This window comes from Leguminivora glycinivorella, chromosome 14, assembly GCF_023078275.1.
Source record: "Leguminivora glycinivorella isolate SPB_JAAS2020 chromosome 14, LegGlyc_1.1, whole genome shotgun sequence".
Classification (NCBI taxonomy): Eukaryota; Metazoa; Arthropoda; class Insecta; order Lepidoptera; family Tortricidae; genus Leguminivora; species Leguminivora glycinivorella.
Genome location: NC_062984.1, coordinates 12,853,498 through 12,870,299, shown reverse-complemented (window position 1 = coordinate 12,870,299; position 16,802 = coordinate 12,853,498). Strand labels below are relative to the sequence as shown.

Genomic DNA, 16,802 nt, shown 5'->3' with positions numbered 1-16,802 from the left:
ATTTTAACTAATTTTAAGTGTATATTATACAATACATTCTTTAATGCTTAATTTTTACCCAATTAGTATGGTCATAAAGTAATTAGAGTTTCACTTCTCTCACAACTCACAAAGGCTTAGGGTATCGTGTCGTGAATCGTCTAATCTGATTACTTAGTATCTAATTAAGTAATTTTTAATCAAGTTACTGAATTATGCTGACTACAAAATACATGTACCTACCTGTGTGATTAAAACCCAATTAATTTTAATCGTAATTCTATTGTTTATATTCCTTTATATTAATAACCATAATTTGTTTCAAACATAAATCGATAACCTTGAACTACATGATAAGTTTATATCTATTAAAAATGTCAAGGCAAGCTTCGTATACTTCTTAGTATAGGCAGTCGAGCCTAGGCCTAACTATGTAGAAGAAACAGCTACCTATATCAAAGCTGTTTGTATTGCCTTTAACATTAATTGTCTGTCTTATGTTTTTCGTATGTTTTTTTTACCTATACTATACTTAGGCATAAATCGGGTAAAAACGTCAGCAGTATTGAAGAAAACAATTAAATACGTAGGTATTATGAAATGATGGAATTATTGGATTTACTAGTCGACAAATGAGTGATGAGAATATATCAATACACTTCCTTAACAATAAGGCTTCTGAAGATGTGTCCGACAGAAACCGAAAGTGTGTTTGACCGAAAAAGTGTGTGTTTCATTCTGTGTTGAATAACTTTTATACAGGCAGGGGCGGCTCACTCCGCATTTCTATCATACATTCCGGCGGCCGCGAGTTCGCGGCCCATAAATTTTGACAACCTTATCGCTGCGCAATAGAACTCAATGTCGTATGCAGCCCGTTGACAGGTTGTTGACAGTGAGCCTTCTGTACTTGTACTTTTATATATTCTGTGATACAGGGTAATCTACAACTAATTTAAAGGGTACAACCCTTGTGTGTGTGTGAATAAATAATTATTTGCAGTTACCCAAAACCATTTCTTGCAATAAGCCAGTACCACCAACCCACATTAGGAGTTACAAGTGCATAAGGCAAGCCCCTTAGCCTTGTTTTATTAATTTATTACACCGAGTGGGTGGTTACAACTACAACCATCCAAAGGAATAAAATTCACATTTCACCCAATAAGTATAACAACGCCTACACAATAAATGCAACTTAATAAGTTTCGAGTATGGTATATAAGGTACAAGGTATCTACCATCAAAAAAGAAAATTTTGCAACAGAACAGCCGATATCGACGTCAGTTTTTGTCACCGCGACACTAAAAATATGCAATAAATTAATAAAATTGCAATGACGAAATTTCATAATCTCAACAAAGAATTTATCTGTAACAACTGTGACAAGCAATTGCATTGGGATTATGTACACGAAAGTTCAGTAGATAAAATAGTATAGTCGTACCGTCGATAAGTTGACAGCAATGTTAATAGCCGCGCCTATGCTAGGGTTAAGTAAAAGCCATACTTTCATAGATATTTGACGTTTAAAATAACACTTGCACCGGCGGGGCCATCAATATCGTTGCCAAGGGCGGATCCAGCTTTACATACACTCAGAGACGGGGAGGAAGTCACATGGTCAATTTGTGTGCCTAGTTAAGACCCTAGTGGCCTAGATCCGAGCTTGATCCCTACTAATTTACTAACTGAGCTTGGTATGACATCTACGACACATTTATGGTTTGAAAGGCAATCAAAGACAGCCTTGATTTCGTGAAGCGTTCTGCCAAATTAAGTCTATAATCGTATTCATGAGTGCAAGCTAGTTCAAGGCTGGGGATTCCAAATGTGTATGATAATTAATGTATCAAAAATCGTATAAAACTATGTGCAATTTAGTATACAAAGTTTCGCCATTTAGCACTCAAAATTATGTTTCAAAGGACTGTTCACTGAATAATTTATTTAGGTAAGAGTCGGTAAGACACTGACGATGGCGATATTGCGAAATAATGCACAATGTTGCTCTTACTGCATGCCATTTTAATGTCATCAACTATATCCATTTTTCGAGGACTTTATTTAGTTTACTCATTTATATTCTTCCTCTCAATAAACGCCATATTATGGCGTGAGTAAAGTATGTACAAACCGTTCCACGGTTGTTTGAATGTCCTGAAATAATATGATGTATTTTCATTTCATTTCATTTATTTATTCTTCAAACAATACAATCATTTTGTCAGAGATATTCTATACACTGAGAGAAATTTGCATTTCGACTTGATGGGGGTTTATCCGTTTGAAAAAAAAAAATATTTTAGTAAACGGAATAAATCACAATATTGATGATACATAAATAAATAAATAAATAAATATTATAGGACATTCTTACACAGATTGACTGAGCCCCACGGTAAGCTCAAGAAGGCTTGTGTTGTGGGTACTCAGACATATAATATATTTATACATGTCGAATTTGTACGAACAACAAGATCAAACTTGTTAAAAGATATTTGATTGCACATCACACACACAGACAGACAGACAGACACGTCAAACTTATAACACCCCTTCGTTTTTGCGTCACGGGTAAACAATATGTGTCAAGTTGGTTTTATATAATCGACTTGTTGATTCAAATGACAAGTAACTTGTAGACTTTACTAATCTAACTTGTTTGAACCAAACAGCACGTAGGCGCTATTTTAACCAAAAAACTTATTGAACGAACATGAAAACTGGTTGTTTTTTTCTCTCAGTGTACTAAACAAAACCCTAATGCATTTACACAACAGCATCAAATATCTAGATGTCATGTCACTTATTTATCTGGAACATGACATGTTATCGCCTCAACCCTTGAAAACGAATCCTCTTGACCTACATGTGAACACAAACACATCCTTGAAATTATCGACTTCATAGATAAAGCCTAAATTAGGTATATTGATAGTATGGGTGAAATCATAAAATAAATATTCAGTATAAAAATCTGTTACTCGATTAATTGGATGCCCTTTCATGTACAGCCAGGCAAAAAGAGTAGAAATTAATAAGTTCCATAAAAATCACTTGAGATGGAGAACACTATGATGTTGTCATTTTAATTTCTACAATTTTGCTAGGCTGTATATCGAATAGCTGGATATTAGTCTGCTCAGTAGGATTTAATAGATAAGTACGGACAAGTGGCGGCACATAACTTTAGCGCTGACAATTTTATTATTGCGCAGAAGTCAAAAACAGGTCTCTCAGGGGATTACAGGGGGTGAAGGGTATGCGTTCCCATGCGCAGCTATCCCCTCCACATTTCACTCAGCGCTAAACTCATGTGCCGCCACTTTTAAACTAGTAACCACACGTGTGTGTACGATACGATAATTTAATTCATTGACAATTTAATCAATTTTGCCCTTGTCCTGTCATTGTCAATAATTCGACAACATTATATAGTTCGACATCGAATTTTATTACACTTTCAATTATGTAGGTACATGGGTACGTAAACATACACAGAACAAGACATAGTAATGCAAATTTTTAACGATTTAAAGTAATTTTATAGTTTATTTTGTTATTTAATTTTAATTCCATATTTAGATGCCTAGATTTAAGCAGATAAGATTAATTGTGTAATAACTTGGTAAACCTTTAAATAATAGTATATTGTGCAACAAGGGAGGTAAGGGGGATTTTGTCAACGAGTGTTAATAACTCGCGACAGCCGCGGGCTGGAGAGAGTTATAGACACGAGTTTACAAAATCCTTACCTCCTGAGTTACAATATTTTTCATTACATTTGAGAGGAAAAAAATCATAAGGCGAAACCTTCAATGAATGGCGGCGCCGCTGCGACCAGTAGTCTATCTTCACCTATATCGGACTATTCATATAAATCCATTGTTCTCGATTACAAACGCTTTTTCACCACAAACAAACACTAAAATATTGCATATAAATGAGTTCAATAATTGGACACGTAAAATATCTGTCGACTTTTTCTGATTAAATTTTCTGTTGTACTGCCCGTTGCTATGGCAACGCTGTCAAGCTCAAATTGAGATGGCCGTCACAATTTCCTGCCAGGTTGCTAGTTATAACGATTTATCTACGTGAAATTTACAAAATAAATGTAAAACATACTGAAATAATTGTAAAACATAAATAAAATGCATTTTTTATACCGTATCATATTTTTTTATAGCTTAATAGTCCAATTTTAGTTGTGCAAAAAAAATCTTTGGCTGATTGAAACATCCTTTGCCTGAAGTATATTGTACGGATTGTATTAAACTTTGCACTGACTACGGTTGAATGACTGATAAAAGTCATTCAACAGTGAACTACGACACACATAACAATTTAGGTTACTTTACTTTTACGACAGATGATTAGGTGCTATCTACCTTTAATTAAGCATTCATTAGATTTATATTTACCGGGATATAGACCGTGGTTAACCTTTTTGATTTTTATTGAGCTCCCGATATTTCGACATCATCCTCACGGAAAAGTCTAACGGCCCAGCCACGACATTGGTCTAAGCGCGACAGCGGCGAGCGGCGGCTATACATTGAAGCGAGACACAGCGATGGGACTTTTCATTCACACGTATGGCTGCCGCTCACCGCTGCCGCGCTTAGACCAATGTCGTGGCTGGGCCGTAATGAATCATTCAAAACTCTTATTACGCATTCATGTTTAATTAATGCAACTTATTATTAAAAAAAATGATAAAACCTCCGACTTAGTGGACCGATTTTCATGAAACATGGCTAAGAACACTCCCGACCCGACTAACTCAGCTTTCAAACAAAAAAAACTAAATCTAAATCGGTTCATCCGTTCGGGAGCTACGATGCCACAGACAGACACACACACAGACAGACAGACAAACAGACACACAGATAGAAAAGATATTTTAATTTAAGACGGAAAACTCTCTCAAACACTGTTATTTAAAAGGAATAATATAATTCTTCATCTAATAACATGGTCTTAACCTAAAGGGATATTACTTTTTCAAAGAAGAATCAAAATTGTTCAGTCGTAACTTTATATACATTTGGTACAAATAGGACAGATTTGAATCAAAGAAGTATTTATTTGCAACAAAATATTACACTGTTTTAGTATGAATATGCTAGTTCTTAAAAAACGTCTTTGGTTCAAGTAACCTTTATCAAAGCAAAAATAAAAACCTGTTAAAAGAAGATTCACCACAATTTAACTACAAGAATTCTGCGTTTTTAATAGGAAATCATAATTTCTTAATTTAACTTTTACGTTCTACAGTCAAGAGAGTCTCGTTTGGGATGCCGTGGTGAACGGACGCATCCCTGCGAGCGCAATTGTCCCTCAAGGGTTGTAAAACCCCGGTCAAAACAAAAGAGCCCGCGACGACTCTACGGGTGGTAACCGACTGACCGTGGCCTACGATCCGTTCCTATTCCTAGTGTGTTTATGTAGTTTGTAGTTTTCGCGTCACGAGTGTGCCGTGTGTTTTAATATTTATCCAACTTCTAGAGACAGTGAGAGACCAAAAACACCCAGCAGCAACCACAAAGACAATCCGCAGTATGAGTTTACGAGTGTGAAGTGTGTTTACATACTTAAAGTGACAGTTGCAAAAATTGTTAGAGACAGTGTTAGATCAAATAATGTTTAGGTGTACTAAATAGCGACTCAAGCCAAGCGGGTGCCAGTGCCGGTGGCTCTCGCCCTCGCCTAACCCGGGCCCGGTGTCTATGACCCAACGTCGAGGAGCAGCGGCAGCTCAGCTCAGCTGTCACCCAGACAGACCTTCACCGCGACCAAATTGGTGAGCTCGTTCCGTCTCTGTAAAGCCTTAGTGCTAATACCGGTGCTCCAAAGTATATCGTTTGGACTATGTTTGGTTTTGGTAACGAAACTCAAGAGTTGGTTAAGCCTCCAACGCACCTAGGTACTCATATCCCCCATGAGTCAGCACGGGGACTCAAAGCTGCGGTCACGTTAATACTCTTTTATCATCAGGGGATTGCAATTATATATGCCTATTTTAATCTTATACTACACACTGTGCCTAAATTATATACCATGACCATATTTTACTATTTAATAAGCACACCACAAAGCATACATGTCACATCAATCTAATCACACGCCCGTTAGTTTAACTTAGATTTCAAATCTATCACTAGAGCCCCGCATCGGCTCAAGACGCGGTTATACATATATGACATTTACTTGAAAGAGCCGGTCACGCGGCCCATTTCAGTTATATTTAAATTAATCTTATAGTCCTAATTAATCAAATCTGAAGTTATATTAAATAACGCCTCATTTGATCAATTTGAATTAAGGGGTTGACTCGCAGAGCCATTGAATGATAGCCACGACGTTTCTATAACATTCTTTATAGGTAGGGAAGACAGGTCACATACGAGGTACCTAGCCTCAACTCAACTGTATTAGCTGTAATCTCCATAACGCAATCTCGATAGCCTGGGTATCAAAAGCAAGCTACGTAGTAGTTTATATTAGTTAATTGTGTCCCTAGAATGAAAGTTACGGTACACACTAGACAGGAACGTAGACTTAAGAAGGCACGTTGGTCTCAATTCCGATAGCGATGTTTAGTTGGCCAGTTGCAAAACATTTAGTTTACTATTTCTTTGCGCTAAATAATATATATTATCATATCATTGGTACCGTTATAACGAAGGACTGCAACGAAATATCATAATTCGAAAAACATATAATAATGTACATACTAAGTTCACATTATAAAGTCATATGTACATAACACCCCTTTAGGTACTTACTCAACCCATTAATTCCCCGAAGATACATTGCTAGCCGGAAATATAAGACGAAATTATTTGAGACCCAAAAAAGAGGATTTTTCTCTGGAATTATCAGGGTAACTTTGACAACATAACATATTGCAATCCCAACTCATAAAAAGCCAATAACTACCCAGTAAAGAAAAGGATAAATTACTTAAAAAAAAAAAAAAACAAGACAGTTTTCTCGTAAAGGCGTGCACACTGCACACATCTGGCCTCCAGTCACCGCTATTCGGCCAAACACGGTCAAGTGTCATAAAAGATAAACGCAATACTCTATTGAGAATAGGGTCATCCAAATGTCTCTTCAAATCTCTGCAGACGCAAATTTATGACTAAGACAAAAGGCCCATCGGACCATATGGCAGTCGAACCCACGTTACCTACTAAAAAAATAACATAGCTTTATTGTATAAATAGCTTTTTTTGCCAGAGCAGGCTAAACCAGCCCCAAAAATGTATTTATATTTACTCTCTAAGTTCTAGGTACCTAAAATGACACATGGCCGAGATCGAGTGTCTTGGGGTGTGGTACATGTGAATGTGACGAAACAGTAGCTGTAAGGTGATTATTAAGTTATTTTGAGTGACTAATACCACGTAATCTATCGTTGTTTTATTATTGTGCTTTCTTTAAGCGAACTTGTGCACGAGTGTCTAATGTGTAGTGGTTGAATGAATCATGAAAGTAAGGACTTAAAACTTGGTTGTCGTTCACGAACTAGAAGAAACTGTTTTTTCAAGAGGAACTGCGCTTCAAAACGTCATTCATCTATCACATCAGCGGACGTGTCATCACCGTTAATGGCAAATTTTCGAACTGTTAGCGGTCTACAACTACAAGCACCAACATTACGCTGCACTTAGCCAACAGTAGATACAAGTTACTGGAACTCTTATGTCGCCAAGTCTACTCATAGATGAAGGACATTCAAATTGTTCTTTCTGCTACCTCCCGTGTTCGTCGTCTGCCAAGAACAAGAAGAAATACACCGGGTCCTGAAAGAATGACATGGAACGAAACTATCAACAGAAAAATAACCCAGTATCCCAAGAATGCTCAGCAGAGCAGCGGAACCCTCTTCGCAGATATTATATACCCTGTCTCTTCATATCACCAAGAATGGCGTGAGGCTGCATAGCCGGTCGAAGAAAGTAGTACTGTTAATAAAAATAAAAAATAAATACTAGACTAAAATCGTGTTATATTGCCTCAGTTTTATCTTACAGCGAAAGCAGTTAAATATTAGAGTGAAAATATTTACTGAATTTTCAGTGTAATTTATTTAGTTACCATATAGTTAAGTGTTGTGGCAATCGACAAGTATTTACTACACTCAGGGAGACTCCTTGGAAGAATTACGAGAAAGAGGGATAATATGGGTTCATCGGAGTTACAGAAAACTCAACTACAATGGCTTCTGATACAAACAATCAATTACAACATTTTAAAAAACCGGGAAACAGTTTAACCGCAGTCGCCATCCCTTCGTATATATTTACACACATATCTATCCATCTTCCCTACACTGGGCACGATGCTAGTATTCGGTCTGGTTCTTCTACTCCCGTCGATCCCCATCCTGACTGCAAACGCCCCACACTCCCCACCCGTATTATTGGCTCACCGGTGTCTCGGGCAGGAGGGTCAGCCGGACATGCCAGGGCGGCAGACGACGGGCGGAATACACGAGTAGGCCCGAAGGCGCGTCCTGAATCGGTACAGGTTCACCAGGACGGAGGTTGTTAGCACACCCAGCATACGCCTCTGACCGGCGGCCTGTACCGTGCCGGTGCGTGCATTTGAGCAAGCTCGAGGAGCCTCCCGTCCCTCCCTCTCTGTTAGGACCAGCGCCTCTGCGTCCTTGCAGCAGTAACTGCTGGCTGGTGTAGTCACAGTACAGTACAGTACAGTACAGTTAACTTTTACGTTCTACAGTCAAGACATAAAAGTTTAAATAAAAAAAATACACGGTTTTACGTCAAGATTTAGTTCAATCTTGGCTTGATTTTAATAGTTCTTGATTTGATGCTTTGCAACTCCATTCAAAGTTCCAGAATAACTTAAAACAAAAATAAACACAGATTTATGCCAAGATTTATTAAGTTCTTGGCTTTGTGTCACAAATTTTTGATTTAATGTCTACAAGCTCCATTTGAGAATCAACAAGTTCAAATCAAAAAATATCAAGGTTTTACTTCAAGATTTAGAACAATCTTGGCTTGATTATAATAATTCTTGGTTTGATGATTATAGACTTCATTCATAATTCGAGCAGGTTTTAAATAAAAAATCAACACGGACTTAGGTCAAGATTTATTACATTCTTGGCTTCATATCACAAATTCTTGATTTAATGCCTACAAGTTCCATTTGAGAATCAACACGTTTAGATCGAAAAATAATAAAGTTTTGCTTCAAGATTTAGTTCGCGCGCCGAGCGGCGACACCGGTTTAGTTACCAAAAAACCCGCTAGATGGCGCTGACCCCAGCCCATAGAATTCGTACATCGCGGTGTTAAGATTTTTCCCGATTTGGTTAGGCTCGCCGGTTGGAACTTGATATGTATCGAATCATAGGAATACAAATTCCGACATAATAGCCCCTGCTTCCCTCTGGGAACTACGCGCTATTATTGAGGACTATCCTAAACGTGCTTCCGCTCCAGTTTCTCTCTCTCTCTAACTGGCTGGGGAACTCGTCTTCGTTCTGAGTTATAAGCTTGTAACGTACGGGTTATTGAACATAATACACACCTCTCACGTCATTTCGGCTTTCCCTTCTCTCCCCGCGCGCACCCCCGCTACAAACATTATTTACTCAATCTAAGAAATATAAAATTTCATTTCAAGAAATTATATATTTTAAATGAAATAAGATAAATTACATCCAAGAAGTAAGTATATTTGGTTTAAGATACTTACTGTTTCACCCCAAGAAACATTAAATCTAACTTCAAACATGTAAATCTTCATCTAATACCGTCAGAACTTTTAAAATGAAAAATGTATATATTTGGTGTAAGTAACTAATTGTTTCACCCCAAGAAACATTAACTTTTACTTTAATTATGCATAACTCTTAACCGAAAACCGTCATAATAGTCATAGGGCTTACGGCGAAATTATGGGCAAAAGCTGCACTTTATGCAGAAAGCAAGCCACTTTGCACAGTGATACTACGGACCAATACAAACGTTTTCATCCGAGGAAACACGATTTTCATCCACTAGAATTCAAGATGGCGGACATTTTCCAAAATGGCGGCCGCATATTTTTAAAAATTTATAGAATCGTAACGGCTGCACCGATTTAGATGGTTGGGGTGTCTATCGCATCGTATTGAAGCGTTTATTAATATAAAAAAATAAAGTCATAAAAAAATTAAGATGGCGGCCGAATAATAAGAAAAATATGAAAATTTTAAACTTTTTTTTTCATTCTCGTGCAATTTACCAATAAATTTTCTATGATATGGCCACATTTTTATGTATTTAAATTAAACCTGATAATATTATCTACATAATAAAATAAAAATCATGAAAATCCGTTGAGTAGTTTTTGAACTATACTCATTTGAAATGGAGCGCGCGGATTTGAAAGACGTTTTCGCACGTGATGTAAACAATTTTGGAATCATAACGGCTGCACCCATTTTAATGGTTGGGGTAGCTATCAGTTTGTATTAAAACATTTATTTATATAAAAATTAAAATCATTTAAAAAATAAAGATGGCGGCCGAATAATAAAAAAAATATGAAATTTTCAATTTTTTTTATTCTCACGAATTTTACAAATAGTTTTTCTACCATATGGTCGCATTTTTTTTATTGAAATAAAATCTGATATTAACATCTGGAAAATAAAAAAAAAACATCAAAATCCGTTCAGTAGTTTTTGAACTATACGCAATGAAAATGAAGCGCGCGGGTTTGAAAGACGTCTTTGCACTTGATATGTGATGCATCGTATCGTTTGGTATCGCTATACACGCAAGACTGATTATTTATTTTGGTCACAACTTACTATATTACTATTCAGAATCAATGTTTTTAGTATTTATATACATTATTTGTTTTTTATTCCGAGTTTAGGTATATTTAGACAACCCCCGTAAACTTGACCATCACATAATTTTTATTTTAATACATAAATTTAATAGCAATTGTCCTTTCCGAGGACTCCAGAGATAATTTTCGACAACTTCTGTAGGGGGCTACGAAAACATATATTAATACAAAACATATTTTTTGCTTCTCGTCTAGGTTATACTGAAAGATAAAAGAGATACAAAATAATATCAAACAAGGAAATAATGATAACATAATAATTTTTATTTTGGCAGATCCCTTTGCAAATATAACATTATTAATACATTGCATTATTTGCATTGCGCCGCGCAGGGTAACAGACCCACAACACGTACAGCGTATTGTTTCGCAGCCTTTTTCACAACCGCAATTGTCCAAGTATACATATTCATACCATATCTCCCTGTTTTCAGACCACTGCAGTACCCAACTATCATTGTACGTCTTCCAACCCCGATGATGGCATAGGCACAGAAATAATATCAGAATATGGGGCGTTGTTATACGACACGGAGTGCTGCCGATGTTGGTTAGGTACTAATTTATTTTTGGTGGTAAACAGTTTCTTGCTCACCAAGTTCAGGTGAACTTTTCAATCATGGCGATTATTCCTCCAGGAAGACTTTGTAGTTACCGCGATGTTTCTATCAAAGCTGGTATAACTTCAGTGTGTGTGCAAACAATGTTTTAGAACATGATTTTTTCCTTTTGTATTGAAAAAAGAAGTGGTATCAGACGTAAAAGCGTAAAAACCACCAATAGCAGTAGTACCTTATACTCCGTATTCTCATTTGAAGTCTTAAGAAAGTATACTAGATAAGAATTGGAAATTTCCCAATATAAGTAGCTCCATAGATCACATGCTTAAATGCCAAATTGGGATCGTTCTTAACACATATTTTAGTGAGCAAGCATGGACTCAGGCCTGTTTACCGGTATGGTTTGGCGGCTGAGGCACTCGTAAAGTGTCGTTTTGCCGTCATTCCTGCCTCCATTTACATCACGTCCGATCTCGCACGTAACGCCCTGAAAGCCTCCACGGCTACAAACTGCGAGATAAGCTCAACGAAGGGCATGGGACACTCTAGCATCCGTTACCACCCTGAACTCACTCGAGGTCCAAACCCGAATCTGGCCACTGACTTTGCGTCTATCCTTCACCCGAAGACTCCAGTGGTTTTTATTTAAATACCAAGACATCTGTATCGGAAGATGTGATGATACGCGTGAGTCCCTGTTCCGCCATATCTTTTGCGAGAGCAAATGTTCTCTGAGGAAGTAAATTGTTTAGAAAAAAAAAATCACCACACTTATAACATCAACAGGTTACAGTTTCTGGAAAAAGTCTTGTTGGTTGTCATACTGATCAGTGTCTTCCTGGAGGAATAGATAGATAGATAGATAGATAGAATACTCTTTATTGGCACACCTCAGCAAGAGATACAGAAAAAAGATACAGCGGAGACAAAGCAAATGATTATAAATAGAGGCAGACAACAGGCGGTCTTATCGCTAAAGAGCGATCTCTACCAGACAACCTTTGGGTAGCGGAAATAAAAAAACATAATCAGAAAGAGTAGGTGCTTCGAAATGAAAAATCATACTTATTCTAATTTCCAACACACAAATTGAATAAACATACACATATAAGAGAATATAAATAGACTTACATAAACATACTTAAATAGTAATATACAGCAAGACAGATATATAGTAACAAACCAACAATATACAGCAATCATACCAACCACAGAGTAAAAATAGCAATACGATCACTAAGGGAGAGATAAATAATGTTCTTTAAGCATTTTTTTAAAAACAGAACCAGTAGGGCTTGCATTCCGGAATTCCGGAATCTCGAAATTCCGGAATTTCGGACAATTTTTCCGATATTACAGTTCCGGAATTGAAACACATAATCTCGAAAATTCCGGAATTGAAAAAATATATATTTTTAGATAAAAACGTGTAATATCAGCCTGGTTATTTTACAAAATTACCACAGAATGTATAAGAAATATGTAAATTCATAAGTTAGACACTGCTCGGACTCAGGTAGTACCCTATTTTATGGCTAAAGGGGCTAGTTAGAGCGAGATAGTGTAATTTTAAATTTTAACCCGCTAATGGCGCTAATATTAACCATTGTCACTTTCTGATTTTGCGAACTTAAATTCAGATGCGAAACGTAGTATTTGGTATTACATTCATTCACAAGCATAACGTCGTAGTTACTTATACACTTTTCACAAAGACGTGTGCATATTTTACTAAACTGGTGGACTTTACTGCAATGTATGGAAAATGGTGGATATGAAAACTATGCTTTATTTTTTACAAGAATTCAAGGTCTATATGTACATGTACCTAGGTATAAATCAGGAAATCTGACTTTTTGGGCCTCGAGTCTGATACAGGTAATTCAATATTTATTTTATTACATTTATGTGAATAAGACGTTGTGCTATTGTTGTAAATTATTACTTTTACATTATTTCGGTGGACAATCGACCATTTAATCGATCATTTATGCATTTAAAAGTTTTAAAACCTTTGTTTTTATTAGATTAAATTGATAAAACAATAATGTTGTCCTCGTCCATATTGCTGTAAATCCTCAAATATGAAATAAGTTCAGAAGGAAAACACTGTATTTGGGGTAGTTTTATTTAGTTTTTGTCTAAAATATGTAGTTTTTATTACTGATTGATGTGTCAAATACTATTAAATAATAATGCTAAATATATTTACTTTAATGTTAACTACTATCACAAAACTGGCACTAAAACCTCGTTTGTATCGTTTGTTGTTGTTCGAAATACTTAGCAAGACCGATTTTGACACAAAATGGGCTTTCCTGTAAAATTACTAAAATGAAAATTGCAGTGTTATATGCCTTTTAGGTACGGAGTTATTGTCTTAAACGTCGATTAATAATAAATTATAATTTAAAATTGTATTATTTCATCAGAAATCCACCAGAAAACAAAACGAAAAAAAATTGTCCAATTCCGGAACTAGTTCCGGAATTCCGGAATTGAAGTCCAATCTCGAAAACCAGTTCCGGAATTGAAAATCGTCCGATATTGCAAGCCCTAATCGCCAGCACTACAAAAACATACGCTCCTTGTCGCAGAAAACAAGTTATTTTATACATAGATATTTCTGAAGCCCCCTACAGAAGTTGTCGAAAATTATCTCTGGAGTCCTCGGAAAGGACAATTGCTATTAATACAAATGTTATGTTATGTGCATTTAAGTTCTTTTACGTATTAAAATAAAAATTATGTGATGGTCAAGTTTTCGGGGGTCGTCTAAACATACCTAAACTCGGAATAAAAAACTAATAATGTATATAAATACTAAAAACATTGATTCTGAATAGTAATATAGTAAGTTGTGACCAAAATAAATAATCAGTCTTGCGTGTATAGCGGTACCAAACGATACGATGCATCACATATCAAGTGCAAAGACGTCTTTCAAACCCGCGCGCTTCATTTTCAATGCGTATAGTTCAAAAACTACTGAACGGATTTTAATGTTTTTTGTTTTATTTTCCAGATGTTAATATCAGATTTTATTTAAATAAATAAAAATGTGACCATATGGTGAAAAACTATTTGTAAATTTCATGAGAATAAAAAAAATTGAAAATTTCATATTTTTTTTATTATTCGGCCGCCATCTTTATTTTTTAAATGATTTTAATTTTTATATAAATAAATGTTTTAATACAAACTGATAGCTACCCCAACCATTAAAATCGGTGCAGCCGTTATGATTCCAAAATTGTTTACATCACGTGCGAAAACGTCTTTCAAATCCGCGCGCTCCATTTCAAATGAATATAGTTCAAAAACTACTCAACGGATTTTCATGACTTTTATTTTATTATGTAGATAATATTATCAGGTTTAATTTAATTACATAAAAATGTGGCCATATCATAGAAAAATTATTGGTAAATTGCACGAGCATGAAAAAAAAAGTTTAAAATTTTCATATTTTTCTTATTATTCGGCCGCCATCTTAATTTTTTTATGACTTTATTTTTTTTATATTAATGAACGCTTCAATACGATGCGATAGACACCCCAACCATTTAAATCGGTGCAGCCGTTACGATTCTATAAATTTTTAAAAATATGCGGCCGCCATTTTGGAAAATGTCCGCCATCTTGAATTCTAGTGGATGAAAATCGTGTTTCCTCGGATGAAAACGTTTGTATTGGTTCCTAGTATCACTGTGCAAAGTGGCTTGCTTTCTGCATAAAATGCAGTTTTTTTCCGTAAGCCCTATGACTATAACTCTTAATACAACAATTTTATTACTTAGAACCAAGAAATATTATACTTGTTTTTAAGAACTTGCTGATTTGCTTCTGAGTAATAATTATCACTGAACAAAACGTTTACGCTCTTGGAATAAATGATTAAGTTTTTAAAAAAAGATTGTTTTGCTAATCATGTTAAGATATAAAATGGTTAGTGCAAGTAATAAACATCGAGACATTTTATGTTTTATATCAAGTAATTAAAATCTTCCTGATATGGGAAACTGGATATCTCTTGGTTCAAATAGGTTTCTTTGGTTGAAGAGATATTTTCTATCTGTGCAGACAGACAGACACGTCAAACATACATAATATAACACCCCGTCGTTTTTACTTCGGGGGTTAAAAAATGGCAATGCGCGACGCGACGTACCAAGAACAATAATCACCAAGCAACAAATAAACTTTTCAGTACAGATGGTGTTTTTTTACGCACTAGTGCGAGAAGTGGTTCATTATATGCCAGGTCGAAACTTCGGAGTGCTATCTGTAATGTCACGCTATTACACTATATACATCGGGTTGGCTCGCCAATACACACCGCACGTCCGTGCTCCATCGCACTCGGACAACGACTGCCATATGTACTCGAGACACCTATACAGTACATCCCTTTCTTGTTTTAATTTTTTTTTTTTTATAAATATTTAAATAATAGGTCAATTTAGTTTTAATTCAAATACTTGCCATGCTGTGCCGTGTATCTTTTTTTTTTTCTTTTTAATGAACTACGTTTCTTCTAATTGTCTGCCCACTTTCGTCATTCCTAACTTGATCATCTCCGTCTTTACCACTTAGTACTGTATGTGAAGTAGTTATAATTAGGGATTAATTTTCTATCTTTAGTCATATGTTTAGGACATTCCGGTCTGAGGGTTGACTCAGAGCGGACGCTGCACCACCACCTGCAGTGTATACTCAAACATACTTGTGTGTTTTATTAACTACAATTCCTAGATGTCAGTCTCACCCCTTCTTCTTTAAATCTGTTACCTTTTTCAATTCAGACTGTTTTGAAAACTAGATTAGTACATTTTTTTTTTATATACATATATGATTTTTTTTTTCTTTCTTCAATAGCATACAATATAATTGTACAATGCAAGCATCGCACATTTCTCGCGTCAGCATTAAAATTAATATAATTATGACTTGATTAGAATTGCTTTGCATTGCTTGATTGCATTTGCATGCATTTAGTTATGTTTTATTGCAAATAAATAATGATTGATTGATTGATTGATCGCTGTATTTGCGATTACGCTATACATCGATTTATGCATTAGTTTATGTTTATACGTGCTCCTAGCTAGTACTCAGTATACCTTGGTTATCAATAAATTTATAAGTGTATCAAAAATCTGTGTTTCTATCAAGACTACCATCAACCATCAAGAATCATATCATCTAAGGTGTACGGCTCGTACAATAATATTTCACTAATTTCATACCTTTTCATGATTTACATTATTATTATTATTATTTTTAATAGGTCGCTTGTCAGGCGTCTAATGTATATTAGGTAATTATTGATGATAACATTGATAACTGATTGTATCGGCCCTATACTTCAT

At 35.6% G+C, this 16,802-nt stretch overlaps 1 protein-coding gene across 2 annotated transcripts in view; it reads right to left on the bottom strand.

Moving 5' to 3' along the window:
* The window catches only part of LOC125233644 (UNC93-like protein MFSD11), a 52,705-nt gene that overhangs the window by 18,702 nt on the left and 17,201 nt on the right, over positions 1 to 16,802 (bottom strand). The gene's annotated exons all lie outside the window — the stretch shown is intronic.